The sequence below is a fragment of the Nyctereutes procyonoides genome, unplaced genomic scaffold (assembly GCF_905146905.1).
Source record: "Nyctereutes procyonoides isolate TBG_1078 unplaced genomic scaffold, NYPRO_anot_genome, whole genome shotgun sequence".
Taxonomy (NCBI): domain Eukaryota; kingdom Metazoa; phylum Chordata; class Mammalia; order Carnivora; family Canidae; genus Nyctereutes; species Nyctereutes procyonoides.
Window position 1 is genome coordinate 1,779,630 of NW_026575119.1, and position 27,631 is coordinate 1,807,260.

Below are 27,631 nucleotides of genomic sequence, written 5' to 3' on the forward strand. Positions count from 1 at the left end.
TATTTCTTAGATACAGTTCTTATTTCATATTAGGATTCAAAATATCTTTCAGGGGGTGCTTGGGTGGCTCAGTTGGTTAAGTGTCTGACTCTTGATTTGGCTCAGGTCATGATCTCCTATTGTGAGATGGAGCCCTCCCTGGGCTCCGGGTTCAGCAAGGAGTTGGCTTGAGTCTCACCTCAGCATCTCCCCGTACTCATGCTCACATGTTCTCTCTCTAAGATAAATAAATAAAATCTTAAAAAAAATCAAAGAGTATTTTACAGATTATAAGTGATTTTAAAGCAATAATTAAATGGGTTATGGCCAGTTTAAAATAATGTGGTATATTTACAAATAATAGCCAAAGCCACCATGCTAAATACTTTTCATGTATTATCTAATTTACTCTCATAATGCTTCTGAGATAAGTATGAGCATCTTTCTCATCTTCTAGACACAGAATTCAGGCTTAAAATGGTCACATAGCTAGTATACTATAGGGCTTATGATTTGAACTCAAGTAGTCTGACCCACTAACAACTTTTGGTACAAACAACTGTTTTAAATGTATAAATTTCCATTTGCAAAAAGAGGAAATCAGCCATCAGGAGACAAAAGATTTGCACACATTCTGAGAAGATGAATATAACCATAAGAACATGCAACCAGAAAAGAACAGAATACAGAATTCCTAGAAAAATATACAATCTGAAAATTTTTTAAATAGAGCTACTGGTATTTAAAAAAATATAGCTGCTAAGTAAAAAGCCTCAATAGTAGAGTTAGAAGATAAAATTATGGAAATCTGTCAGAACACAGAGCAGAAGAAGAATGAAATGAGAAATGAAAGAAAAGATAAAAAGATGGAGGATTAATTCAGGAAACTTAACACTAATAGAACTTCTAAACACCACAGAAAAGTGAGGGGGAAAAAGGAAAAGAAGCAATTATCAAAGAAATAACATAAGAAAGCTTCCCAGAGCAACAGACAGACCTGTGTTTAGGCTTCAAGACCATCCAGTTGTCACTGTTTTGCCTCTCAGCCACCAATCCACCCCATTTCCCTTCTTGACAATACTGGAACTGGGTGTGGAAAGGCTTTCTCCTTTGCCAGCTGACACTGGGCAGGAGGAAGGGGCTTCTCATCAGGTGTGCTCTTGCCAGCTGGCTCCTGCTGCACCCAGGAGCCAGCAGCATGCAGAATGCCCCAGAACATGTACACCAATGAGTCTCAGCCTGAGCACCTTGTGGATGGACTCCAAAGAGTCTGGTAGACACCCAGCAGGTGGCTTCCCACTGAGGTATAACAGCAATATGCTTGTGAGGATTCCCCTGTGAGAACTTGTAGGCAGGCACCCAACAAGTCTGGTAGACACCCTGGTAGGCACTTCCTAGCAAGTTTCACTGCCACCTAAGCAGGCAGTTCCCCCTTGAGCCTGCATAAAGCACCCCAACCACCTGCTCTGGTACCAGTGGACCACATGGCATGCCCTCTCCAAGGAGATGACTCTCAGCTCTGGAGACAGGCAAGGGGCAGTCACTCCCAAATCTGATGCTGCATCAATCCTAGAGGAAAGCAGCTGCTCCCTGTGTCTGCCATTCCTGTATTCTTTACTGGTTCTCTGTTCCCCTTAGTAGCTAATCTCCTGCTAACCCCTTAGTAGCTAATCCCTCACTACTAATTAATAATTCTCTACACTTCCCCTTCCCAAATCCCTGTTTGATTTTTGTCTCCTGAATAGAACCTGATACACCCACTGACTACCAAATACATTAAATGAGAAAAGACATACCCAGACACTTGACAATGAAATTGCAGAATATTAAGGAATAAAGAAAAAGAGAGAAACTCTAGGAGATTCCACAAAGGAAAAAAGAATCAGTAAAAAAGATTAAAAAAAAAAAAAAAAGTCTGACCAGCACGTGGCTTTTCACATCAGCAACTTCAGGCAAAATTTTTGACATTTAGAGAAAAAAGTTATTTCAAACTTATAAATCCATACCAGCCATGGTGAAGAACATTTTCAAACATACAAGACTCAGAAAATTTACTTCAATCTGAGGAAGTCATATATTATATTCTACCAAAATGAGAGTAAAAAACAAGAAAGGGGAAATGTAGCATACCAGAACAATAGAACAAAGCCTAGATAGAATTCCAGGAAAATTAGCAGGAGCAGATCTAGGAAGCACTGAGAAACTCAATGACTGGGGTCTACAGAGAACATCTTCAAGATGAATGCATATTTCAAGCAACAGACAAATGTGTTAAAACCTAGAGATTATTAGGGTTACAGTAAAGAAGAAAATCCCCTCAATAGGGAGGGAAAAAAAAGGCAGGCCAATATAAACTCAAGAACAACTGCCAACAACAAAACATAAGACATGATTCAAATGTGCCATGATTTTGAGCACCTGGTGACATTTAACAGAGAAACCCAGTTGAAATCAACATTTCAAATAGAAATTTCCTCCTCTGAGCAATGCTACAGGGAGGGAAGTACAACTATAGCACACTACTTGGCTCCACCACAGACAGTATTTACAATAACACACTTGTTGGCTTCTAACCTTGAGACTCAGCCTTTGGAGAAAGCAAAGCAAATTGTGCCAGTTCGAGACAGCAAATATTAGCAACCTCAACTTTTCAAAGAGATAGCTAAGAAAAGCTGAAAGATGGACAAGTGAAAAAAAAGAGGCAGAGTGAAGGGAAATGGTACTTAGTATCCACATCTCATATAATTTGGCATGTCAGATAAAAGGTGGTAAGTAGGTGGAACAAAATAGATTTATGAATATTACAATTGCAACAGTAACAAATAGAATTCATATGGTGATAAAACTAAGATGTTACAAATGCCTGTGTGTTTGTGTGTGTATGTGTGTCATCTATTGTAGCAGAGTCAACAGATAAAACCCAAAGCAGATACACCAAAACAGCTGAGCAAATATGTTATTAGAATTACAGAAGTAATAACCACTAACAGAACTTAACAAGAACCATTAAAAATGTGTTGCCTCTGGAGAACAACTCTTGTTTTTCATTATCAGTGCTTCTTTAGCACCTGATTTTTTTCAGCCATGTTCATCAATCACTTTGATGCTTAGAAAACAATCATCTAGTGCCAGAGTTGGCAGACTTTTTTCTGTAAATAACTGATGGCAATATTTAAGGCATTGTAGACCAGACAGGTCTCTGGCAGTTACACAACTCTGCCCCTGTAGTGTGAACAGACACTCTGTAAATGGGTGGGTGTGACTGGGTTCCAATAAAACTTTAATTACACAAACAGGTGGCAAGCCAGCCTTGGCCATCAGGCTGTAGTTTGCTGAACCCTGATTTAGTCCAGGGTTTCCCAAAGTACATGCTATAGGATACTCCAATATATTTAAGAATATTCCTCCAAAATTTGGAAGAGAGATTCCATGATCAAAGACTTTAGAAAATGTTAGGTTAAATAAGCCTAAACAGTCTTCTTTACTCGAGGCCCACAGCCCCAAAGGTGCTGATGAGCTCTGAATACCCAACATGGAAGCCATCTGGAATACACATTTCTCCGATTTGTCTGAATACACTGGAGGAGCATCTAAAGGCCACTGGTGTCCAGTGAAACAATTTAGGAAACAGAGTAATAATCAAATTCCTACCCTGTAAAGATGAATACATAAGACTGGGTGGGAAAAAAAAAAAAAAAAAGAAGACTGGGCAAGTAGCACATGACTTGCCCAGGGCTGCTTGGCCCCATGGTGTCCAAATGGGACTAGGGGTCAGTCAACACAGGGTGCCTGCTGTCTCTCCAAGGTGCTGCCTGTTGAGGTGCCTACAGAAGAAAACAGTGCAAAACTAATAACATCTCTATCCTGAGTTACTTCAGGGGACACACTTCAAAGCAATGCAACCACACAGATGCAACAACACTTAAACCTCATAAAGCTGAAGACTTGGGGGCTGGATTTTATTATTTTCTTTAGAAACATCATGACATAAGCCGAAGTGTATAATGAGCTTCATTTACTGTGAATCTATTTCCTCATTTCTAATACAGGGGGAGGGGAGTAGAAACAATAGAAAATAAAAAGGAACAAAATAAACTTTTCTCCCAACTCTTTTTATGATTCCAACACATATTATTTGGTGGTACTACACATACTGGATATGTGATGGCATACAAGTAATAAGCTCCTGTGACTAGGCTCTATCGGAATAGGCAGTACTGCACAAAGCCTACAGTATGTGTATAGGAGATATAAGAAAGCTGAGGAGAGTCAGAGGTAAAAGAATATGATGGGGGAAAACTAATTCTGCGAAGATAGTACTGAAACAGGAAACAGAGCAACATACTCCCAAATAGAGATGTCCAGGACATAAACTAGAAACAAAAGAAACAGAAACAAAAAAAGGTGAAATGCAGCATTTAGCCAGGTGGTCCTGGCAAGGTGGGCTTCAACAGAATTGGGTGTATCTGCTCTGAAAACAACATCCTGGTTCATGAGGTGGTTTCTGAATCTTAGAATGCCTTACATCATTTTCTCTTCATTCATGAATCAACCCTTCCATTTTCTTCATGTTTTTGAGATGTAGTTTCACAGCCTGTGATTACAGAGATGGAGTTGTAAAAACATTCCTAGCCAGCTTTGTTAAGGGGAAGCCCCTCCTACCACTTTCACTAACGGTGGGGGAAATGCAACCTGCTTCTTCTAGAGCCATGGGAATGCCAGCCACCTCTTGCTGACAGAATTCCCATCCAACAAAGTTGCGGTCAGACTGCTCTAGAGGTCACTGGTTAGTAGCCCATGAAAAGAGGAAGAGTAATTGCAGCTGACCTACAAATGGGACAGGACATTTGCCCTGGCCCTGTCCCAATATTTCAACCCACAGACTGTCCCCTGAGGTCACAATTCCCACTCTGAGACTTCTCCTAATGTGGCCTTAGATGGTGAGAGGTCATCCAATCCTTGAGGTGCGGTCATCAAATCTTTTGGAGAACACTAATTATGTAAGACTTCCTTTGCAACACCCCTAAAATTCCTGGTGCTGTGGGGTCAGACAAGGAGGAAGCAGCTGCAAGGCAAGAAAAATGAGAACCCATCTAGGTGTTGATACAAGGTTCCTAGATTTAAATGCAAACCAGCCCCTGGCCTGCCCTGCCCAGTACAAGAATGCCTGGTTACACAGTCTGTTTAAAATGTCACAAGAACTGAGAAGCTGAACATTTTTATTAATTTTATTTTTAAAAATCAAAGTAGTGTAAAATGTGTCTCCATTAAGCACAAATGTATTGATTTAATAGGATTACATTTCACTTCAAATGCTCTATTGCCTAAGACAGTATTGGTCTATTGCCTCTATTGTCTTGTGTCAGTCTACGCATAAGCATATCTGTGATCTACCTGGCATTAACAAGATGATTCATTGTAAATGATTTTTTTTCTACACACTGATAGACACTGTAATGTGTTTACATGACTATTTTATACAGACAGCACAAGTTACAGTGACAATTCTGTAACTCGTAATCGGTAGGTAAATCAAAATACATGTTTTAATTAAATACATAATTTATTTTTCTGGCTTATAAAGTAAATATGGGGCAGCCCCAGTGGCGCAGCGGTTTAGCGCTGCCTGCAGTCCAGGGTGTGATCCTGGAGACCCTGGATCGAGTCCCACATCAGGCTCTCTGTATGATGCCTGCTTCTCCCTCTGCCTGTGTCTCTGCCTCTCTCTCTCTCTGTGTCTCTATGAATAAATAAATAAAAATCTTTAAAAAAAAAAGATTTAAAAAAATAAATATGAACAACTTTTCAAATTTATTTTTTAAAGATTTATTTATTTATTCATAGAGAGAGAGAGAGAGAGAGAGAGAGAGTGAGGCAGAGACACAGGCAGAGAGAGAAGCAGGCTCCATGAGGGGAGCCCGAGGCGGCACTCGATCCTGGGTCTCCAGGATCACACCCCGGGCTGCAGGCGGCGCTAAACCGCTGCGCCACCGGGGCTGCCCAACTTTCCAAATTTAAAACAAAGTCCTACTATTGATATAAAATCAAGCAGAGATACAAAAGCTAGCACTGTAATTAGAAGAGTAAGGGAAGAAAGAGATTGGAAGAAATAAAAAATGTCATGATCAATACCAACTGCAAATTGCGGTATCAGAAAAATGAAAAAGCTGTTTAGCACACCCCATAATCAAAGATGATATAGCAACAATGTACCAGATAATTAAGCAGATTATTAAAGAGCGATTTCAATAAAGACACATATGATGTGAACTTACTTTCAACAGTCAAAAAGGAATCAATGAAATTAGTCACCTGAAATCAGAATTAAATGACCAAAAATTTTAAATGATTTTTAATAAAATCTGAGCTTATAACTTTGGTCAGCTATAAAACATCTCAGATTCTTGAACAATAACAAAAAAATACATATATTTAGATGGAGAGATGGTAAAAAAAATTATTTAGTTATGGGAATTCTGTTAGAAAATTATGAGGAAAAGATAAAAAACAATAATGTACAAAAAGTGAAAGATTTTAAGTTAAGCAACCAAAGAATTGCCCAGGAAATAAGATCTTTCTAATAATATCAAAGATAGATAAATTCAAATTTTGAAAAATTACAATAAGTTTTCTGTAGCTTTAGATGAGTCATGCAATATAAGGACATTGCCAAATTAGTACTTAGGGTGCATTTTTTGTCTCAAACGACTTCCAACTTATACAGAAATGTTGTCAATTCATAGCTGGAAAGAACTGAACTCGTGGCATAGATACTTTGGAATCTTCTTACAACTGTCAAAGAAGAACTTTCACTAGATATGAAAACATAAAGCTTCTATTATACTAGTGCTCCAGCTATATTGGGTCAAAAAATCGAGACTTACTAAACTTTTAAAATAGGAGACTGGTATTTTCCTCTTAGTGCTTCACTATTTGACATTAACTTGTAGCTTGTTTTCTAAAGCACAGCTTATGAAAACTGTCATGGATATCATTGGTAAAATTATTTAGTATATACATATAAATGATATGAATTACCATCAGTTTATAAAATTACTGAAATAAATAGAAAATAGTTAATACAACTATCGTGTGTTCTCTGCAAGCAGATCTTTGGTTGGGTCATGGAAAATTTTTACTAAGATTCATCCTATACTTAACTCCAATTCAAGATTTTCTCTAAACAAAAAGAATCTTGCCAAATACTCAATAAAGACCAAAAAAAAAAAAAAAAAAGGCAGTGTGAATTGTTTTCTCACAGATATCACAGTGTATGCACAAGCTAAAATGGAAGCTCCATTAAAAGATAAAGGTTTTTTATTACCTTGCCAAACAAGTATGAAAATATAAATCAAAATTGATGCTATTCATAAATCAAGTAAAAAATAATGTTTTGTACATTTTTCTAACTTGCATCAATATACAGAAGATCAAATTGAAATCAAAAGCATTACTGAAATTGTCTTCAAAATCTACAAGAAAAATTAGAACACTTTATGGAGATTTATAAGTTTGTTTTTAATTTTTATAGTATCTCTTTGAAGTTAATGTTAACAATTTTGATTTGGCATAAGAGTTAATGAATTTATATAACTTAAGCAGACACAGCTTCAAAACTGATAAGCTTTTGTTTCAAAAATGAAATCAATGTTTCTAAAAAACACCAACTACTTTTGTCAATTGAAATGCAAATATTAAAAGAAAATGATTTTTGGCACTTGATTCAGTTATTGGAAAACTTAAGTATGTTTGGGACTTTGTTACACAAATCTCTTTCAACTATGAATTCTATGAAATCTAAGTACAGACTAAGTATTTCAGATGAAAATGTAGTATCTGAATTTAGATCTACTATAATTCTAATATACACAGCAAATTTTAAGACTTCATACAATAAAAAGTCTCATATTTTTATACTGATTACATGATAGCATCTGGGATTGAATGGGTTAAAGAAAATGTATTATTAAAATTAACTTCCCTTGGTTTCTTTAATTATTTCAATGTGACTACTAGAAAATTTAAAATTAGATATGTGGCTCACAATCTATTTCTGTTGAATAGTTAGAGATTCTGGCTACTCAAATAGTCCTTTCCCAGAAGCATCAACATCATTGGAAAATCTCTTAGAAATGCAGACTCTCAGGTCCCAGCCGAAAACTACTCAATAGAATCGGAATTTTATTAAAAATTCCAGGTTTGGCCAAGATGAAGTAATAGGAAACAGATCTGTGCTTTCAGCTGAGACAAGAAAAGAAAAGAAAAAATATGTGAAACAATGGTTTTCAGGAGTCAGGACATCAGAAAGTAAATGAGGTGAGCCTATGATTATTGTCTCATCTTACTGTCTTAAGAGATTTCCTGGCAAAAACATAGGACGGGAGAAATCAGGAAGAGCCCACTGACTTCCTGAGTTGAGGATACAGAGCTGAGAGTCTTAAAAGACAAAGAGTTCAGGGGACAGAAAGGAGCGGCACACAGAGAGAACTTTGGAATCCTCAGAGGCTCCCCTGAGGAATCAGCCCAGTATATCAGTATATGTGTGCGAGCAAACTACCTATGGCAAGTGTTAAGAGATACCAGAAAGGATTAGAGGTAACACTGACTGGTGCTCACACAGGGTTAAGAACAGTACCTGTTTCCACCAAAAGACTTGAAAACCTCATCATTCAGAGACATTTGGGAATCAGGAAAATCTTGCCTCTGTAGTGAGAACAATTAGCCCTAGACTGAGCATTGCTCCAGTCCCACCTAACAAGACTTGTAAAGCAAGACACAAAAGAATCAACTGTCTCCATCTAATTTAGCTATGTCCCAAAACAAAACTCAAGAATATTTTATTAATACAAAACTATGCAGCACCCAAGAAGATAATATCACAATATCTAACATTTAATCAAAAATTTCCAGGCATGCAAAAAAGCAGGAAAATCCAACCCATAATGAGAAATGTCTATGAAGATGCAGAATTAAGACAGATATTAGAATTAGCAGACCAGGATGGGTACTCATGATTTTAAGCACAGACATGAATATATAAAAACAAATCCAATTTGTAGAGATGAAATCTGCAATGTGGGAGATGAACAATCATTACATGGAATTAATGACAGAAATCACATACCAAAAAAAAAAAAAAATAGTGAACTTGAAAACATAGCAAGTGAAACATCCAAAATTAAAAAACAAACAAGAATAAAAACAAACAAACAAAAAACCCCAGAGCATGAATGAGCTGTGGAGATAGCTCAAACAACTTAATATATATGTCATTGGAGCCTTCATGAGGAGGAGGGGAGCAGAAAATAATATTTGAAAAAAAATCACTAAAAATATTTTAAACCTAATAAAAATATAAACTCAAAGAAACAAGAGCTTGACTAACCCTAATCACAAGAAACAAGAAGAAAAATACACCAAGGCACAGCATAATCAAACTGCTCAACACCAGCAATTAAAAATAAATCTTAAAAGAAACTGGAGAAAAAGAACACATTGAAGAGGAACAAAGATAAGGATGACAGTAGATTTTATGTCAAAAACAGTGTAAATGACAAGACAGTGAAGCATTAGCTTTAAAGAACTGAAAAAGGAACCCTGCCAATCTAGATTCCATACCTAGCAAAAATATCTTTCAAAAATAAAAGCAAATAAAGACTTTATCAGACATATAAAAGTGAAAAGAGCTTATCAGTGGCAGTCCTGCATAACAAGAAATGTTAAAGGAAGCCATTTTGAGCAGAAAAAAAAAAGACATGCCATAGAAATATGGATAATAAAGGCATGAAGAATACTGGAAATTACAATTACTTAACATATAATAGTTTTTTATTATTTAAATATTAAAATAGAAGTGACTTCTAGGGGCACCTGGGTGGCTCAGTGGTTGAGCCTCTGCCTTCAGCTCAAGTGGTGATCCCAGGGTCCTTTGATTGAGTCCACACTGGGCTTCCCACAGGGACCCTACTTCTCCTTCTGCCTATGTCTCTGGCTCTCTGTGTCTCTCATGAATAAAAAATAAAATCTTTTTTTAAAAAGTGACCTCTAAAAGAAAAATAGAAACAATTTATGTGGAGGTAATTACAATATGTGGAAGTAAAATGCATGACAATGGTAATAGCCAAAGTGGAAGCATACTATTATAAAGTTCTTATACATGAAGAGTTTAATATCACTTAAGCGTAGACTGGTAAGTTCAAGATGTAGACTGTAAACCCTAAAGAAATTATTAGAATAACAAAACAGAGATGTAGCTGGTAACCCATCAAAGGAGAGGAAATGGAATCATGAAAAATGGAAACATAAAAGCAAGAGCCAATTACAAACTGCCTACAAGAAATGAAACATAAAGGCACAAAGAGATTAAAAGGAAAAGGATAGAAAACGACATACAATGATATCACCTCCAAAGAAAGCTGAAGGGGCTTTATTAAAATCAGACAGGAGATTTCACAGCAAAGAATATCACCTGGTATAAAAAGACATTTTCAGGGGCAGCCCGGGTGGCTCAGTGGTTTAGTGCCACCTTCAGCCCTGGGCCTGTGGAGACCCGGGATCAAGTGTCATGTCAGGCTCCCTGCATGGAGCCTGCTTCTCCCTCTGCCTGTGTCTCTGCCTGTGTGTGTGTGTGTGTGTCTCATGAATGAATAAATAAATAAATAAATAAATAAATAAATAAATAAATAAGACCATTTCATAATGATAAAGTAACTAGAAGCAAAACCTGATTGAACAGCAAGGAGAAAGACAAATTCACAAGCACAGTCACATATTTCAATACTGCTCTGTCAATATTTAATAGGAGAAATAGACCGAAAAATCAGTTAATACATAAAGATTTGAATGAGATCCCCCAGCGGTCAGAATGCATACTGAAGTCAGAGAAGCTACACTACTCTCAATGGATAGACAGTCCATATTTGGGTCAATTTCTGGTAAGTTTTTCTTTTGGCTTCTTACTGGTATCATAACTGGTGCTCTTTTGTCTGACTTCTAGGCTAAACAGGAGTTAGAGAAGGTATTTCCAGGAAAGCTAATCTTGAAAAGCAAACCACAGAATTTGGAGATGGTAGAGGTGAAAAGCTCCAAACTTTTTTTTTTATAGAGCTGGAAATAAAATCAGCCCCACTGCTTAGATTTAAACTCCTTGAGATTTAAGGTACTCATCTATAGAACTACACTTTAAGCTACTGTGAAGTATTACATAGACAATGCTTGGCATATGGCCTAACACAGAACGCCTGCTCAATAACACATGCTTTTCCTACCTTTCCCACCACACTGACTAGTCAGTATGAACATTCCTAGTGCAGAGCTGAACTTTCCAGCACATCTGCTTGAGTAATCTCAGAAACGACAGGGAAGGGTATATCTTCAACAGCAAACCATGCTGGTATCTCTATTTTGATCACTGAAAATTCTGAGACACACAATTCAACTAGCCAATACTTTTCCTTTTAACCCTGAGTGAAGACCTTTATTTACAGCTATTGCCACACATCTCAGAATGGATTAACAGAGAAAAGTTGGGTTGGACGCCTTTGTAACAAAGCTTCAAGTTGTGGCAAGTATATAAAAAATAAATATGACTAATTTATTTTTTTTAATCCCATTGGAAAATCTCTATCACTTGTTATTGATTCAAATCAAGGGAGGTAAAAACAAGGGATAGAAGTCAGAAGACCTGGCTTCCAGGCCAGATCCTGCTAATCTGCTTCCTTTATCCTCTTGAGTAGAACACTTTCCTTTGTAAGCCTTAATTTCTTCATTTATTAAAGAAATATAAGAGACAAGCTCTGTTCATCTTACGGAGTACCAAAAGAATTAAAAGGAGATGCATATAAAACCCTTAAACACACATAAGTGCAAAGTATTATTTCCAGTGATTATGGTCATTGGTTCCTTCTATTAATATAGAAAACTAAGAGATATTTGGAGGAGGGAGGTAACTGTTAAACATCGAGCTACTAGCTTTTTCTCCTTTTTAGATGTGTGCACTCAATACGGTGTCACCAATCATGAGTTTTTAAACTCAAAAATTTTCCAAATTACTACTTAAAGGTTTTCTCTGCAAGTAATAAAGAAATGTAGGAATAAAAAAAGTTTGAGTAACTTATCCAAGACTATATCATGAAGCCTAGGAGTTAAGAAATTTTGGCTTAACACTGGCCCAAACTTTTACCAAAAATACCTTACTAGAAAGTTAAGAAAAGAGTGGCAACATTATATTTAATAAAGCTAGAAGAAAACAAACAGTGGCTGTGACCTTTGGAAGATGCACACAGTAAAACAACAATCAGTGTTTTCACAATGAGTTGGCCACAAATCTGGAACAGTCCATGTCTTTAGCAAAAAGCAGGCAAATACTTGAATCGATCCTCCAAGCCCGATGTGGACTAAGGGCATTAAAAACTCCAGCCCTAATCTGATAGTTTTATTCTTAAAATTTTATTACATTAGTGTCAAGCTGCACTTCTGGAATCCCATTCTATGGGTGACCTTCACTGTGATTTAACTACGGTTTAGTTATTGGCTCAGTGCACTGGAAAGTAAGCATGACCTTAGAGTTGGAAGATCCATATTTAAATCTGAATCCTGTCACCCACTAGATAAATTATTTTGCCCAGTCACTGTACCTTCGTGATCCTCAAAACTCATCGTAAAATGCAAGTAACACTACCTACTTGGTGATGGTGGTTGTAATTACATGACATTAGTTATGTGAAAGTGCTTCGCACCGTGTTCTACCCACACTGGTGTTCAGAAATATTTATAAACTTGAATAAGCATCCCTTACATTTAAATGATGATTATTCTCGATGAGTCATTTTCATAGTACTTTAACTGAAACTTCCAAGTATTCACTGTTATGAAAAGGCTTTACTCTTAGCAAGAGCTGATGTCCTACCAGACCATGAATGATACTTCAGGGAATCATAATCATAATAATCCTAGAAAAAAAAATTTTGAGAGGGAAAAATTCTGTCATGCTATGCAATCTTTTCCTCTTTTAAACTGTCTCCACTTTCCTGTCTGTACTGAAACTAAAACATTAAATCCACAGGCAGGCATCCTGTGATGATAACTAACTTGGTAAGCCCAACCACAATGGGGGCAACTCTCCCGCAGGCTCATTAACTCTCCCAGCCCTCCCAAGAATTGATAACAATGGGGAAACCATTTGGAAAATACAAGTTGAAACAGAAAAGCCATTCTTCGGTAACTGTCGGCAATCCATGTGAACTTGGCAACAAAAGAGAATAAAAAGCTTGGAGGAGAAAAAGGTATAGTGACGACTTTGTAAACAGAGCCCTCAATTTTTGAAACCCAACTTCTAGCTGAAATGGGAAATGATGGAGAAGAACTTGTGTATTGGAGATCATGGTTGTGCAGGTAGGAAATAGGAGTGGGTTTATCAGTGTTAGTAGTTGTACAATGAGAGAAGATGCTACTCTTTGAACCTAGAACCAGTCTCTGTGCTCAGAATGAAAGTGGGTTTTCCATAGTAAGCTTGCAGTTTCCTCTGTCTTGTGTGTGTGTGTGTGTGTGTGTGTGTGTGTGTGTTTTAAGAAGCCTAGACACTAGAGATGGAACTAATTTGTTCATGGAAAAAAATATATAAAACACTTTCACTGCTTATAACGAGCTTGTGTTTTCTTCCAACATTGTGAGAACCAAGTTCAGCAAAAAATGCCATGCGATGAAAGCCTTTAGTTTGTTAAATACAGTGATGAGGAAGTTTTTTTTAAACACACACACACACACACACAATGTTGGGTTTACATAAATAATCAACCAAAACATTTTTCTACCGTATAATTTTCTTGTCAAGCATATATTTTTCTTTTTCCTGGAAACCCAATGTCAGATGCCTATGATGATGATTATTTTTCAACAGATAATTGGATAATTCTGGGGTCAGAATGAAAAATATATGTATAAATTCTATTTAAAAGTCTTATATCAAATTCATTTTTAGGAACAGGATGGAAATAGTCTAACGTTGCTTGAAGTAAGTTGTCTCTGTACTTGACCTCATGGTCTATCAATTTTTCCAGCCTAAGAATGTAGGTTCTTAGCCTTATTCTTAGAGCTTTTGGATTTAAAATCCAATGGACTAAAAATTGCAGTATTTTCTTTAAAAAAAAAAAAAGAAGAAGAATGTTTACTTCTAAATATTCAAGCATGGAATATCCTCATTCTGCCACATAGTTCAAGGACAGAGCTCTGTCTTTCTACTTGCACTACTATCAAGAGCTACATCTGAAACATATAGACATGGCCCTAAAGCAGAGGGTGCTTGTGAAGATTTCTTCTTGAGCCCCAGAGTGATTCATTCTAAAGAAGGCCACCCACTGTCCACACAGACTCTCTCTAGAAGAAGGCGGGATCCAATTTCCCTTCTAAGCTTTTCCTTTCCTTCAAGAGTGGTAGGTTTCCTCCACCTGCCCAGCCAGTATTCTTACAATCACACCTAGGTTTTATCAGAAACACAGACTAGTAATCCTTAAAAGGCAGAAAAGGAGAGATAAGAGTCAGGTAGCCTGCATCATGCTGGACATGAAGACAAGACTTCTGAGAGCCCCGTACAGGGTGCACTGATAAGTTCCTGCTTCACAAGGAAGCGACTCTTTCCTTCAACAGGCCTGAAATAGAACCGCTCTCCTCAGCCAAACACAGCTGAGGACAGCGAGGCAGAAACCAGAGGCTGCCAGCTGCTATGCCCAGCACTGAGAAGTTGAGAGCTGTGGGGTGCAGTCCCTCCTGGGTGACAATAAGCCTGGCAGCCAGTTTCTGCAAAGCCTGGCAGAGGGAAAAGAAAGACTCTTTAGAAATACAGTTGGCAAAACACTGAATATAAAGGGTACTCTGAGCAACTGCATAATTACAGACTCAGAGTAACTATCTAAACTGGATCCCCATAGTATATCGTTTGTATGGCAGCAGAGTAGGCTAGACCCCCACTGCACATCCTTTCACAAAATGGCTCTCTGGGCTTCCTTCTTTCTTCATTACAACAGTGATGGAGATAGACGGAGAGGAAGAAGTCAACCCAGGAAAATACCGATACGTCCTCTCATCTATTGCATAAGGTGTAGGATTTTGGATCTGAGTGCAAACCCTGGCTCTACTACTTACTACTTGTATTACCTTATTTGAGATACTTAACCCCAGGCTTTCCATTATAAGACTGTGCTGATGATGAGAGGTACAGCATGTCAAGCCTTCAGCGCAGGGCCTGGCACATGGTGCACCCAATCCACAACATTCCTATCAGCAACAGCACCCACCTCCACCCCTGCATCTTCTGTGTCCCCATTACATCTGCAATGTGCGTCCATCACAGCACCTAAGACACTTTCCTAGGCTTTTGTGCTGACAAGTCATCTCCAGATTGTAAACCCTGTACAGGGAAGGGTCATTATATTCTCAGCTCGGAGCATGTACACATACATGCACATGCTTGCATGCACACATACACATACATACACACATACCACCATGAGGTTAACAAGTGTTTGCTCAGCAAATGAGTGAATGGACAAACAGACTATTAGGTTATTTTCATTGTTTATTTCTATAGAATTCCAGTTTTAAGAACCTTTCTCCAGATGTTGTTACAGATGGCTAACTAACTTGTCTAGGCTAACTGAACCTGCTGACCACATTTGGATTCTGCTGCAACACCCAACTCAAGAAGGTCACTAAATCAAAGGTTCCTCGGTCTGGTGAGCCAGTCTCTACTAACACAAGCTCCTGTCCTGGTGCTATAAACAGATTCCCATATCTACTGGGGGCAAGAAAACTGTGCTCCTTTTTAATTGGGAATTTCTACAGCCAAACTCCATCTTGGCGCAGGTAAGCATCCTTTCACTTTTTTCAGAATTTTAAAAAAGGAGAGTGAAAAGAAATGTAAATTAAGTTGTTAGCATACACATACACATGAAAAAAATTTCCAGAGAAAGAGCAATTTCCCTGCAGTGAGCAAGTACCAGGTGGGAGGATGCCAGAGCTCATGGCAAACACTGCCAAGCAGGAGCTGCACCAGCCTTGGCTGTTGACCCTGAAGCTCTGGCTCACGGCAGGGCAAGGACATCCCTTTCCACCGCTTCCCAACAGCCAACTTGCTCCATTCCTTACCCCTCCTTGTTCATAGCTTTGGACAGAAAACTAAAGATTCCTAAAGCAAGGATGTCCACAGATTTATTGTCTAGTATCTCTTTATGGACTAGAATCACAGCTAGGAAATACCCCTGAGGAGCCTTTAGAACAAAAGGCCCAGCACGGTCATAATCCACCCAAGACTTCCACACAAGCCACAATGGCCACAAAGCACCAAAGACCTTTCAGAAATATAATTTGGAAAGGAAAAAAAAAAAAAAGGCAAACATTAATTCTGCCCTGTGTATGAACAATTTCCATCTGAGAAAAGGTTATCCCAAAACAAGCCCATGTTTCAGCTACTTTCAAGGTCCTGCCATGTAAAAGAAAAGCCAAAATAAATTTCAAACGGTTTTCCCCAAAGTTCCAGCCTTTGAAATACCCTGACCTGACCAGCTTCAAAACTGGTGCTTCCAAGTACCAATTCCAAAGAACCTTTTTTTTTTAAAGGCAACATTTCCTCTAAATAAAAACTGTGATAGATTATGTTTAATGCGATGATTTTACCTGACGCAGGGAAAGCCAAACAGGACTGGCTGGCAACAGGGGCAGAAGAAAGAGCCTGCAAATGGTGAAGAACAAGAGAAGGAAGAAGGAATCATCTACCTCTCAGGAAACACTGTCAGAAAAGGGGAACCAGACCTTTGAAATTTGCTTAGAGAGTAAATCCTTAAAGTTCTCATTGCTAGGAAAAAAAATAATAAATTCTGTAATGTGTGGTGATGGATGTTAGTTAGACTTACTCTGCTCATCATTTAATTTCTACAAATACTGAATCATTAAGCCAGATACCTAAAACTAAGGTAACTGTTTGTTATATGGCAATTACAGCTAAGTACAAAATTGAGAGGGTTAAATAAAGGGGGGGGGGGCAAGGAGAAGAGAGAAAGAAAGGGCAGGGCAGCCCTGAGAGAGATAAAGACACACTGGAAACCCAGGGAAGTGAGGACACAAATGGGCAGCGTGCAGGAGGAAGCCACATGGGGTAGCCTGATGGGCAGGAGGACAAGCTGACAAGTCATCAGAAAGGATAGCTCCCCAGTGTCAAAGAGCGGGCTTGATGGTGGGGGCAAGCAATTAAACACCAATGACAGATGGAGATAAGGGCATCCAAGGCGAAGTGTCCCTAAGACACTTGAAACCGAGGGCTACCGGGAGGTGGCCAGGTAGCAGTGACAGCACAGCAGCAGGAGGGGTAGCATGTCAAAGAGAAAACAAAGGGTCCCAGAATGAGGACAGAACTGCCGAAGTTTGGGGGCTGGAAGAACAGCTCTTGGGATGGTCATGGGGAGGAGGCTGGTGGCTGGACAAGAAAAACCAGAGCTGTGCCGAACAAAGGAGGAGCCCTCCACAACTCATCAGCTTCGTTCTCCTACGGGGAAGAGTTGTTTCTCAGCAGTTCTCAGTTGTTTCTCTGAGGAGCCTGATGCTGAAGGGACAATGTGGTCCCCATTACCAAGGGCTGCTGGCTCATCTTCCAACAGTCCCCCAGTGGAAAAGACCAGACAGGTTAAGTCTGAGCATCCATCTGTATCTGGTAACCACCAGGAAGGCTGTAGCACTCCACACCATCAAACAGGAATAACCACGTGGACACAGTCATCTTCTGAAAGGAGTGAGGCCGAACGAAGGCAGACAATGTATGTACGTATATGGATAGGTGTGTGCATGTGTGCACATGTATGCGCAACAGGAAAGAGGGATGCATGTGTCAGAAAGCTGCAACTGCATTTGAGAGCCAAGACCTAAAAACACAATAGAAGAACAATTATAACATAACATGCAGCAAAATGTGATGAGGAAGACAGTCGCTCCAGGGAAAGAACCCAGTGAATACCCCAGTGAGGACCATGGCGGTGGGGACATGCACAGTGAAGCCTCAGGAAGGGGGTGACTCAACTTCTAGCTTGGTACAAGTTGATATTTCCAAGACAGCCAGCAACAGTGCAGAGTTGTGAGTTGGGAGATTTTCTGTTCTAATCCCAGCCCAGGCAAGACCCTCGACGGCTGAGCCTCAGTTTCCTCTTCTGCAGTACAGAGTGCCCTGGCCATCTGCCCTCAGAACCAAACAGAGCTCTTGAAAAATCTCAAACACAAATGGCAATAAAACCAACTAAAAGCCGAAACACTGCACAGATCAAAAACTGCTGTGAAAAGGGACCAAGTAAGAGATCTGGGGATGTGTAAATGGAGCACAGAGGGGATTAAGGGCTTAGAACCAAGAGTCTAACTCAGCATCTATGAGTCGCTTGGGGATCTGAAGCAGTGGTGGTTTTCAGTGCAAGAGCCCCTAAGAGTTAGAAGAGCTTCGGTCTGGGTTTTATACATGTCCAAGTGATTACAGTTTGTTTTATAACCTTTTATAGAACAATGGGATTGCAGCTGACTGATGCTAATAAAGGGCTGTGATTTATGCAGCTGCTCCTAGAGAGCATTTATTCACTTCCATGCACAGTGACCAGGAGGCGGAAGGCATCTGAGTCCTATGCAGGAGTCCAGGCACAGTGAGGTGCTCTCCACAGATGCAAGGCCTTCCTTCTCTAGTCCATGTACTCCACACGTGATAAACCACAGAAGTCCATCTTCCTGCACACAGACTCCCCCTCTCAATTTTAAACGGTGCATCAACTTGCTACTTTGGCTTTATCTGAGCTGCCCTGATTACGACACCAACATGATTACACAAAAAAGTGCTGCCTCCTACCACAGCCCACACACTGCCTGGGTTTAATCTGTTGTTTCTGAACTGTGAATCCAGCCAGGGCTGGGCTCAAGCCCCTCTTCATCTTTATAGGTTCTCCAGGCCTGCCACATTGTCAACATTCAACAGAAGATTTGCTGAATTAAACCAAAGAGCCAGATCATCTTGGATAAGTAACAACTTCGGGGAAACTCAAGTTTTGTCATGGATAAGCTACGGGATGTGGGCAAAGCACCATCCAGCAATGGCAAATGCCAAGTAATCTAACCTTCTGAAAACAAAAGAGCACTTCCTGAATACACATCATCCTTTTTATATACTTCATGCAAAAGAAAAATGCATGTAATTAAACCTGATTCATATGTCAATTAAAAAACAATTTTAATCTTAGACCCGTCCCTTTGTTAGTCGATGAAACACAAAAGCTGTGTGGGTTTTAAGTTATGAAAAAGCTATACATACTGGTTATCTCTGAAAAAAAAATTTATTCAGAAAAAAAATGTTAATTCTGACATTTCCTTTAAAAACGTTCTCCCCTGAAAGACTGTATCTAGAATAACACTGACCTAACAGAAACAAATAAGGCTATTGACAATGGCTACAGTTTAACAAAGGCGTCTGGATTTTTACCTTCCTTGGTTACTGCACAAAAGCAGCAAATGGAAGTACAGTTGCCCCCAGCAGCTGGCAAGTTCTCTCCCATAAGCGAAGAAGTTGTGAAACAGCTGGGGAATGCAAGATGCTTTTGAACAAGCTGCTATGTGATCCAAAATAACGTGCTGCCTGTTCGTCTTCTGTACAATGGAAGCGACAGCCCAGGGCAGGTCTGGCGCATGCCCTGCAGCTGCTTCTTTCTTTGCAGCCGGGGCCCAACAAGTGGCTACAAATGGAGTAAGACACACAAAAGCGGAAACCTTGCTCCTAACCCTTTGCATGCTGACAGTGCATGCGGCTCATTTTCCAGTGTGGGAGGAAGCTGCATTCTATACCCAAATGTAAAACCTCCGTAACGCTTTAAATGGCAACCCCTCCCCGTACTCCAGACCCATGCACTTCTTGGGGGCATCTTTCACAGTGGGGTGGTGTTTGATGACATTATAGGGTTTCTGGTGCTTTTGCCCGTGACTGATTGTTTAGAAGATAAATGCACAAGAAAAATCCGCAACTACAAAGTGGCAATGTTAAAGAGGTCCTTCCAAAACAATCTGACATAAAAGAAAACGAGTTCTCTACTTGTAATTGCCAAGTTTAAAGCTTTGGGGTTTCATAACATAGGAAAGAGCTATACTGGCTGTTTGTTAGTTGTTCGGCCTAACTAAGCATGGCCTTACTTCTTCGTATCAGCTTCCAATATATAGTTCAGCCATTTTCAGATCATACATCGTTTATTATATTTAGGCAAATATTTTTGAAATGTTATCACAAACTCTCCTCCCTTCTCTACCAGTCTGGTGGCTCACCTTTAAACAGACTCCAGGAAAATACTCTATTTCCAAGGAATTGTTCCCTCTTGCCCAGATTGGACCAGCACAAGTTCCACAGAAGCATATATATTTTTCTTCAGTGTTAATAAATGGCCAGTGAATGAGCAAAGAGAATGCTCGCTTCCTTTGCTCCAGTGTGTTTGGTTTTGAGTTTGTTTTTTTCTTTAAGTCCTGTCATCCTAGCCATCAGGATACTGGCTTCAGATTTAAAGGAAAGATAAATGGCTAGAGGACTGACCACAAAATTATACAGCGGTAAAATGAGGAAGAAAGTGCTGCAGTTCCGGGGCCCCTTGTAAATTCCTTGGGCAACTAGACAGAATTTTCCATCACTACCAGCCCTGCCCCCCACCAACCGCTGATTCCCAAAGAGGGATCACTCACTACACAGCTGTTACCTAAGAAGAGTGGCAAGTTCAAGGCAAACTATCAACTATTTTACCTCTCTGGAGGAGACAAGGGAAGAAAGAATCTGTTCTTAAACCCATGGTTATTATTTAACATTTGTTGAACAGTTACCATGTGCTGCACTCTGTGCTACTAAGTGCTTTGTATGGATTATCAAATTTACCCCTCGTAGCTTCAAACCAGGAGGGGCCATTATTATCTCTGTCCTAGAGGAGGAAAACAAAGTTCAGAGAGGCTGAGCAAGTTTGCCCAATATTACAGAGCTGTGAATGGTGGAGGTGACGTTTCAAGCCTACCATTGTGACTTCAGATGCCTGCCCTTAATCACCATGCCTCGCAGTCTCCACAACTGGCATTGCCCAGAGGCATTCGGAGTCCCAGACTGTCATTCCAGAGTTTAAAACGTCTTTCTTTAAGGCAATGCGTTTTAAGTACACTCAAGACAATACGAACATCCTAGATCACAAACTTGAGCTCAATGATGCATAAATGTGCAGAGATAAAATCATGTTGTTAGATGCCTAAAAGGCATTTGAGTTTTAACTCATTAGGCAGTTAATTAAGGTTGGCCATATTTCCAAGGCAGCCTTTATTTTACTCATATATCCAGCACGGTGGCCAAGTATATCACACCACTTAAAAAGGGTGGGAACTGCAGCTCCTCACAACCGGGAAGGCAAATAGAGATTCAAGCCATGTGGAGCTCCTACCTCAGGCCCACCTGCCTAATGAGACAGCACATAAAGCAAAGGACAGCTATTTCTGACTCTCTTTGGCATCGTCAGAAAATTCTATGGAGTTTTGGGAGAAGCCTTAGTTGTCATACACCTACAACTCTAAGACTTGGGTTAGTTTTGGTGCTGGTCCTTAAAAAACCAGTCCTGGGGATCCCTGGGTGGCGCAGCGGTTTGGCGCCTGCCTTTGGCTCAGGGCGCGATCCTGGAGACCCGGGATCGAGTCCCATATCGGGCTCCCGGTGCATGGGGCCTGCTTCTCCCTCTGCCTGTGTCTCTGCCTCTCTCTCTCTCTCTCTCTCTCTCTCTCTCTGTGACTATCATAAATAAATAAATTAAAAAAAATTAAAAAAAAAAACAGTCCTATGTAGAAAGGCCACCTAACCCAAATGCCTAACATAAGAAAACCTGAACCAAACCGGGCTTGTAGCATATATCCTGACTCTTCAATCAGCAATCGCTAAACAACTCTTCGGTACCAGCCTTAGCCAAAGACACGGGGAAGAGCAAACAGTACTCTCGGGAGCAAGCCAGACTTCTGTCCCATAAACCTCTTTAAACCTCAGTTTACCCATCTGTAAAATAAGAATAACCGCCTCAGGGAAGGAGAATGGCGAGGATCCTTTCAAAGTGTGTGTGAAGACTCTGTCATCCACCAGGCGCTTTATAAAAACCAGTTCCTGCCCTTTCCTTGCTACAGAAGGGAGTGGAGGCAGACAAGAACGCAAGTGAATTCTATCCATTGATCGCCGGGGGATACGGTTTCGCGTGGGAGCGGGCGGAGCGCCCTGGGCTTCTCTTCGGCGGCAGCTCCTCCTCTCGCGTCCAGAGCCCTGGAGGCCTGGTGCGCGGTGGCGACGTTGCCCAGGCCACTTCCACGACAGGACCTGTGCACGGGCTGGGTGGGTTTGCACGAGCTCCCACAGAACAAACTTTCCCTGCCATCCTTCTCTCCCATTGCACGAGGAACTTCCCGGTGCAATGAACTGTCAGACTTCAGCAGGGCTGTCACGCCTTCGCCAGAGGCGCTGAGCCCCGCACCTGACCCAGACCGCGGCCGGGCCCGGAGCCTCCCGGCCGCTGACTCGCAGTCGTGCAATCACCGCCCGCTGGAGCCGCGCTCCGGTGCCGGCGTCCCCGGGGGCCTAGACCACTCCCTTCCGGGAGCCCGCGCGCCGCCCGCCCTCCAGGGAGGAGCCTGCACCGCCAGGCCGGCCGCGGCGCCGCTCAGCGCGGGGACTTCAAACCCGCGGGCCCGGGAGCCGCAGCCACCCTCGCCGCTCGCCCGCGCGGCCCGGGGAGGGAACGGGCGGAGCCGCCCGGTCGCCCCCTTCCGCGCCCCTCCTCCCGCCCCAACGGGCCGCGGACCTGACTTCCCGAAACTCCGCGGAGGGAAGCCCTGCCCGGGCCGACACCTCGGGGCGGCGCGCGCCGGGGACGGAAGTGGGGGGAGCCGTGGCCGCGCCGCGCCTTTGTTAGGGCTCGGGACCCCGCGGGCCCCGGCGAGCACCCCTCCGCCGCCGCCGCCGGCCGGGGACGGGGACGGGGACGGGGACGGGGCGGGACGGGGCGGGGCGGGGCGGGGCCGGAGTCGCGGCGGCGCGGCCCGGGGTCCGCCTGCCCCGGGGCCGCCGCGCCTGGGGACGTTCCTCACCTTCCTGCGCCTCCCCCGCACCGCGGACCGGCCGAAGCGCGTTGCCTCCGGACAGCGGCGGGCGGCCCCAGCTTCTCGGCAGCGCCGCGGCCACTCCCCGCCTCGGCGAAGCGAGAGAGCACTGGTCCCTCCTCGCGGGATGATTCACTGCGCGCCTCACCTGGAGGCTCCAACAAGTCCCCTCCCCTCCGCTCCCCTCCCCTCCCCTCCGCTCCCCTCCCCTCCCCTCCCCTGCGCCGGCCCGCGCGGCGGTCGGGAGCGGGCGCCCTCTGCCGGGCCACCCGCGGGATCACCGCAGGGCCGGGGCGCGGAGCCCGGCCGAGCGCCGGACCCTGGGGCCCCCCGCCCCCCGCCGGTGGCCACCCGTCGCCGGGCAGTGCCCAGCGCGCAGGGCCATCCTGGCCGCCGAGCCCGCGCTGGGCAGACCCCGGGGCAGGGCCGGAGGTGGTGGCCCCGCGCCCCCGGCCCCTGGGCGCGCCCGGAGCCCCCCGCCTGCGGGCCAGCCCCGCCCCCCGCTGTCCCGACGGAACCGCCGAGAACCGCGTCTCACGCCCGCTTTCCAAACACTGGAAAGGCAGTTCTGCCACGTGCGGACAAAGTTTGTGTCTTCCATCTCCGAGGCGGAGCGGAGGGCGGTGGCTGTCGCATCTGCCCCCCATCCTCCGCCCGCGTCCCGGACTAGGAAGCCGCCCGGGTGGGCTCCCGGCGCATCCGCAGCCCCGGGCCACGGGAGCGGCTCTGGCTTAGGGCGGGAGGCCGGGGCCGCCGAGTCCCGCACCCGGCGGCCGGGAGGAGCGGCTGTCCGGGCGACTCGCGCTTTCGCCGGGGCAAACGCACTAGCGGCAGGTGGGCCGACCCCCTGCCCCTCGGTCCCGGTCCCGAGCGAAACTTTGCAGCAGGGGGGCACAAAGAGGAGGGGCCCACGGAGGCCAATGCGGGGGCGCGCCTCCGACCCCGGGCGCCTGCACACCCGTACCCCAGCCTCCCGACCCCACTCACCCGCTCGGCGCGCCGGCCACGGCCCCCACCCGCGGGGCGGGCCCCCCAAGCACCACGGTCCCCGCGGCGACGAGGGGGCGGCCGCTCCGCAAGGGCGCGGGGCGGGGAGGCGCGCACCGGCGGGGGTCCCGGGGGCCGCGACGCAGTCCGCACGCCCGCCGGCTCTCGGCGAGGGGCCGGCACAGCCCCTGCGGCAGCGGAGCGGAGCAGAGCGAGTCGCCAGGCAGGTCGGGGCCGACCGGGAGCCTGCGTCCCCGAGCGCGGGCGCGGGCAGTACTTGCAGGGCCCCCGGCTGTCGGCCGCGGGGCGCTCTGAGTGGCCCGGACCGCTCGCCAGGCCGGCTGGGCGGCGCGACCCACCCCCTGGGCGCGCACCCGCCCTGGCCCGGCCCGGGGACGCGCACGCGCACGCGCCCGGCGGCTCCGGGGCTCCCGGGGCTCCCGGGGCTCCCGCGACTCTAGCCGGGCTCCAGCCGCGCCGCCCGGGGCCCGCAGGGGCGCCGCTTACCCGTGAGGCCCGGAGCGGCCGCTCCGAGTTTGAACCGTTTGCGGGATAAAGCCCACCAACGCGTGCGAACGTCGCAGTCCCTAGCGCTCCGGACAGGTTGTCTAGGAGACCGTGGAAAAGTCTCGTCACACACACACACACACACACACCCCGCGCCCGGCCCGGGACGCCTCCGGACTGGGGACCGTGCCCTGTGTCAGTTCTCACCCTTTACTCTTGAGCCAATCACAGTCCTCCGAGGTTTGTTAACCCTCGGGTGGCTCTTGCCTCCCCAGCCTCCCCTCCCCCCTCCGCCTCCCCTTTCCTGATTCTTTGAATCTAGTGAGGGCCCCAGAATTTGCGTTTCTTACAAGTTCCCAGGTGACGCTGAGGCCGTTGTGAACGTCAGATCGGTTCGGGCTTGTGAAGTACCTGGTAATCTGCAAGGCAGCAGGTAGGTACATTTGTACTTGCTAAATCCACTCGTGCTATCTATCTGCTGCAGTAGCTAGTGTTCACGTTTCAGGGCTTTCCAACCCCGGCTGCTTTTCTCAGTTTTCCTCTTGACTATGCACCAAGCTTTTGTGTATACCGGCCCCCATCAGAAAAGCAACAGGTGAGTATATTCGTTTGCTAGGGCTGCCTTAACAAAGTACCACAGTCCTGGTGGCCTTAACAACAGAAATTTATTTTCTCACAGTTCTGGAGTCTAGAAGCCTAAAATCAAGGTGTCTGCATGATTAGTTCTTCTGCGGCCCCTCTCTTTGGCTTGTAGATGGCCATCGTCCCTCATAAAGACACCGCTTATGTTGCATTTTAGGGCCCACCTATAAGACCTCGTTTTAATTTGATTTCTTCCTTTAAGATCCTATCGTTGAGCACAGTCGCATTCTGACATGCTGTAAGTCAGGACTTCAACAGATGAATACAGCTCAGCCCGTAACTGCGCTTCACTGCCTCTAAGAACCTAGAACAGACCCTGAACTCTACCTTCCCACCCCTATGCCTTCTGTAGACCCACATACGATGGCCAAGTGCTGTGCTTCACAGCTGGAAGAGCTTAAAACCTAGTAAAGAAAACACCCTCTCAATTGAGCGTATGTGTTCCTCTAAAAGACAACATCCAGTGTGTGAAATGAATACTGGGAATCTGTCAGGAATCTGGGACCTCCCACCCAGCAAACATTTCAGAATGAGCTTTTTGTGAATGACTACCTAGCTGTGACCTCTACCTGGCACCTGTGTCATCTCCAGAAGTCTCCAGAAGGAAGGACTGTCTCAAATAAATACACTAAAGACTCTTCATTCCTCCTGCTATCCGTGAGAGCTCCACACTTACCCGAGTCATGAGAATGCCTGATCTCCAGCAAAATAGTAATTGTCCTAAATTTGGGGCCTCATCCCCAGTCTTCCGATTCTGTCCTAGTTCATTTACTTTGCCTTGTAGCTTTCTTTGTCTAACAAGCCAGATCAGACTTTTCCCCAAGCCCTGGATCCAAATGGCTATTAGATCACCATAGTTTCAAATTCACTATATCCATCATTGAACCCTTCCCCTCAACCATGTCTCCACCTGCTGCATTCTCCATCTGAGTGGATGGCCCAAACACCACTCTAGTTATGCCAGCCAGGAATCTGGGAGCCATCTAGGATGTGACCTACTTTAATCTACCTGCTACTGTGTCCTTAATGTTCCCCAGAGGCCTCCCCTCTTCATTCCCACCACCATTACCTCAGCCAAGGCCCTTTGAACTATTTATCCTCTGGTGTTTGATACCAGACTCCTAACTAGACCCTCTGTTCCAGTGTGGCTTCTTGGCCAGCATCCTCTACACTGCTTCTCCAAGCATCTTTCAAAAACAAACCTGGTTATCCTCTGTCCTTCTAAAACCTCTCAGTGGATTCCCTTCATGTCTCAGGAGAAAATTCAAGCTTCTTTGCTCACCTCCCTCCAGAGGCTCACTTTTGTTTTTTTTTTTTTTTTTAAATTTTTTTTTTTTAATTTTTATTTATTTATGATAGTCACAGAGAGAGAGAGAGAGAGAGAGAGAGAGGCAGAGCACAGGCAGAGGGAGAAGCAGGCTCCATGCACCGGGAGCCCGACGTGGGACTCGATCCCGGGTCTCCAGGATCGCGCCCTGGGCCAAAGGCAGGCGCCAAACCGCTGCGCCACCCAGGGATCCCCCAGAGGCTCACTTTTGATCATTTCCCCATCCATATTCTTCCCTATAGTCAGGGACCACTCAAGAGCCTCCATACTTTCTGAACACAAATACTCATAACTTTCTTGGTCTAGAGAGAAGGAGTCATCCACCCCTTTCTGAATTAGGGACCCCCTTGATTCTCTCAAAGCACTCCATGTGGGTCTCAGGCATAGCTGTTAGAACACTGGGGCAAGATTACTAGGTCACTTTTCTGTGTCCTCCATGAAGCCATGAGCTCCTGAAGGACGAAAATGTCATCATTCTTCATGTATTTGAAGTCTAGGTTGGAGTTGATGCTTAGGGAAAAAAGTTTGCTTTAAGGAATGAATTAATTCTTGGGAATTCAGAGGATCTGGTCAAACCCAACATTTGCCTACAAGTACCTTACTTGGAGCAATCTTCAGTTTTCTGACAACACTTGCTGAACACTTTTTTAAAAAAAAAAGAGTTATGCATTTATTTATGAGAGACACACAGAGAGAGGAAGAGACATAGGGAGAGGGAAATGCAGGTTCCCTGTAGGGAGCCCAGTGAAGGACTGGATCCCCAGGATCATGCCCCAAGCCAAAGGGAGATGCTCAACCACTGAGCCACTCAGGTGTCCCACTTGCTGAACACTCTTAAGTCACCCCCTGTTTGAATTGTAGATTCATCCTTTAGAATCTGACTTCTATGCTTCCTAAATACCCAGAGTTCTCTAGAGTTTTTCAGACTGCCAGCCAGGAGATCAGTTTTTGTGGTTAAAGAGGAGTATTTTTGTTTTATGAAATCAAATTAGAGTTAAAACAGTCAACTGCATCCTACATAGTAAATATCGTTTT

General features: G+C 43.9%; 1 protein-coding gene across 17 annotated transcripts in view; it reads right to left on the minus strand.

The window, feature by feature from the left end:
* Positions 1-24,780, minus strand: part of SVIL (supervillin) — a 231,753-nt gene extending 206,973 nt beyond the window's left edge. For 9 of the 17 annotated variants that reach the window (XM_055334476.1, XM_055334471.1, XM_055334474.1 and 6 more), the window contains exon 1: positions 23,122-23,254. The gene's annotated coding sequence lies outside the window, so the exon portion shown is untranslated. Of the gene's footprint in view, positions 1-23,121; positions 23,255-24,120; positions 24,419-24,627 lie in introns of those variants that run through there. The other 8 variants (XM_055334483.1, XM_055334482.1, XM_055334481.1 and 5 more) reach the window with 3 other exon arrangements.
* Between the last annotated feature and the right edge of the window lie 2,851 nt (positions 24,781-27,631).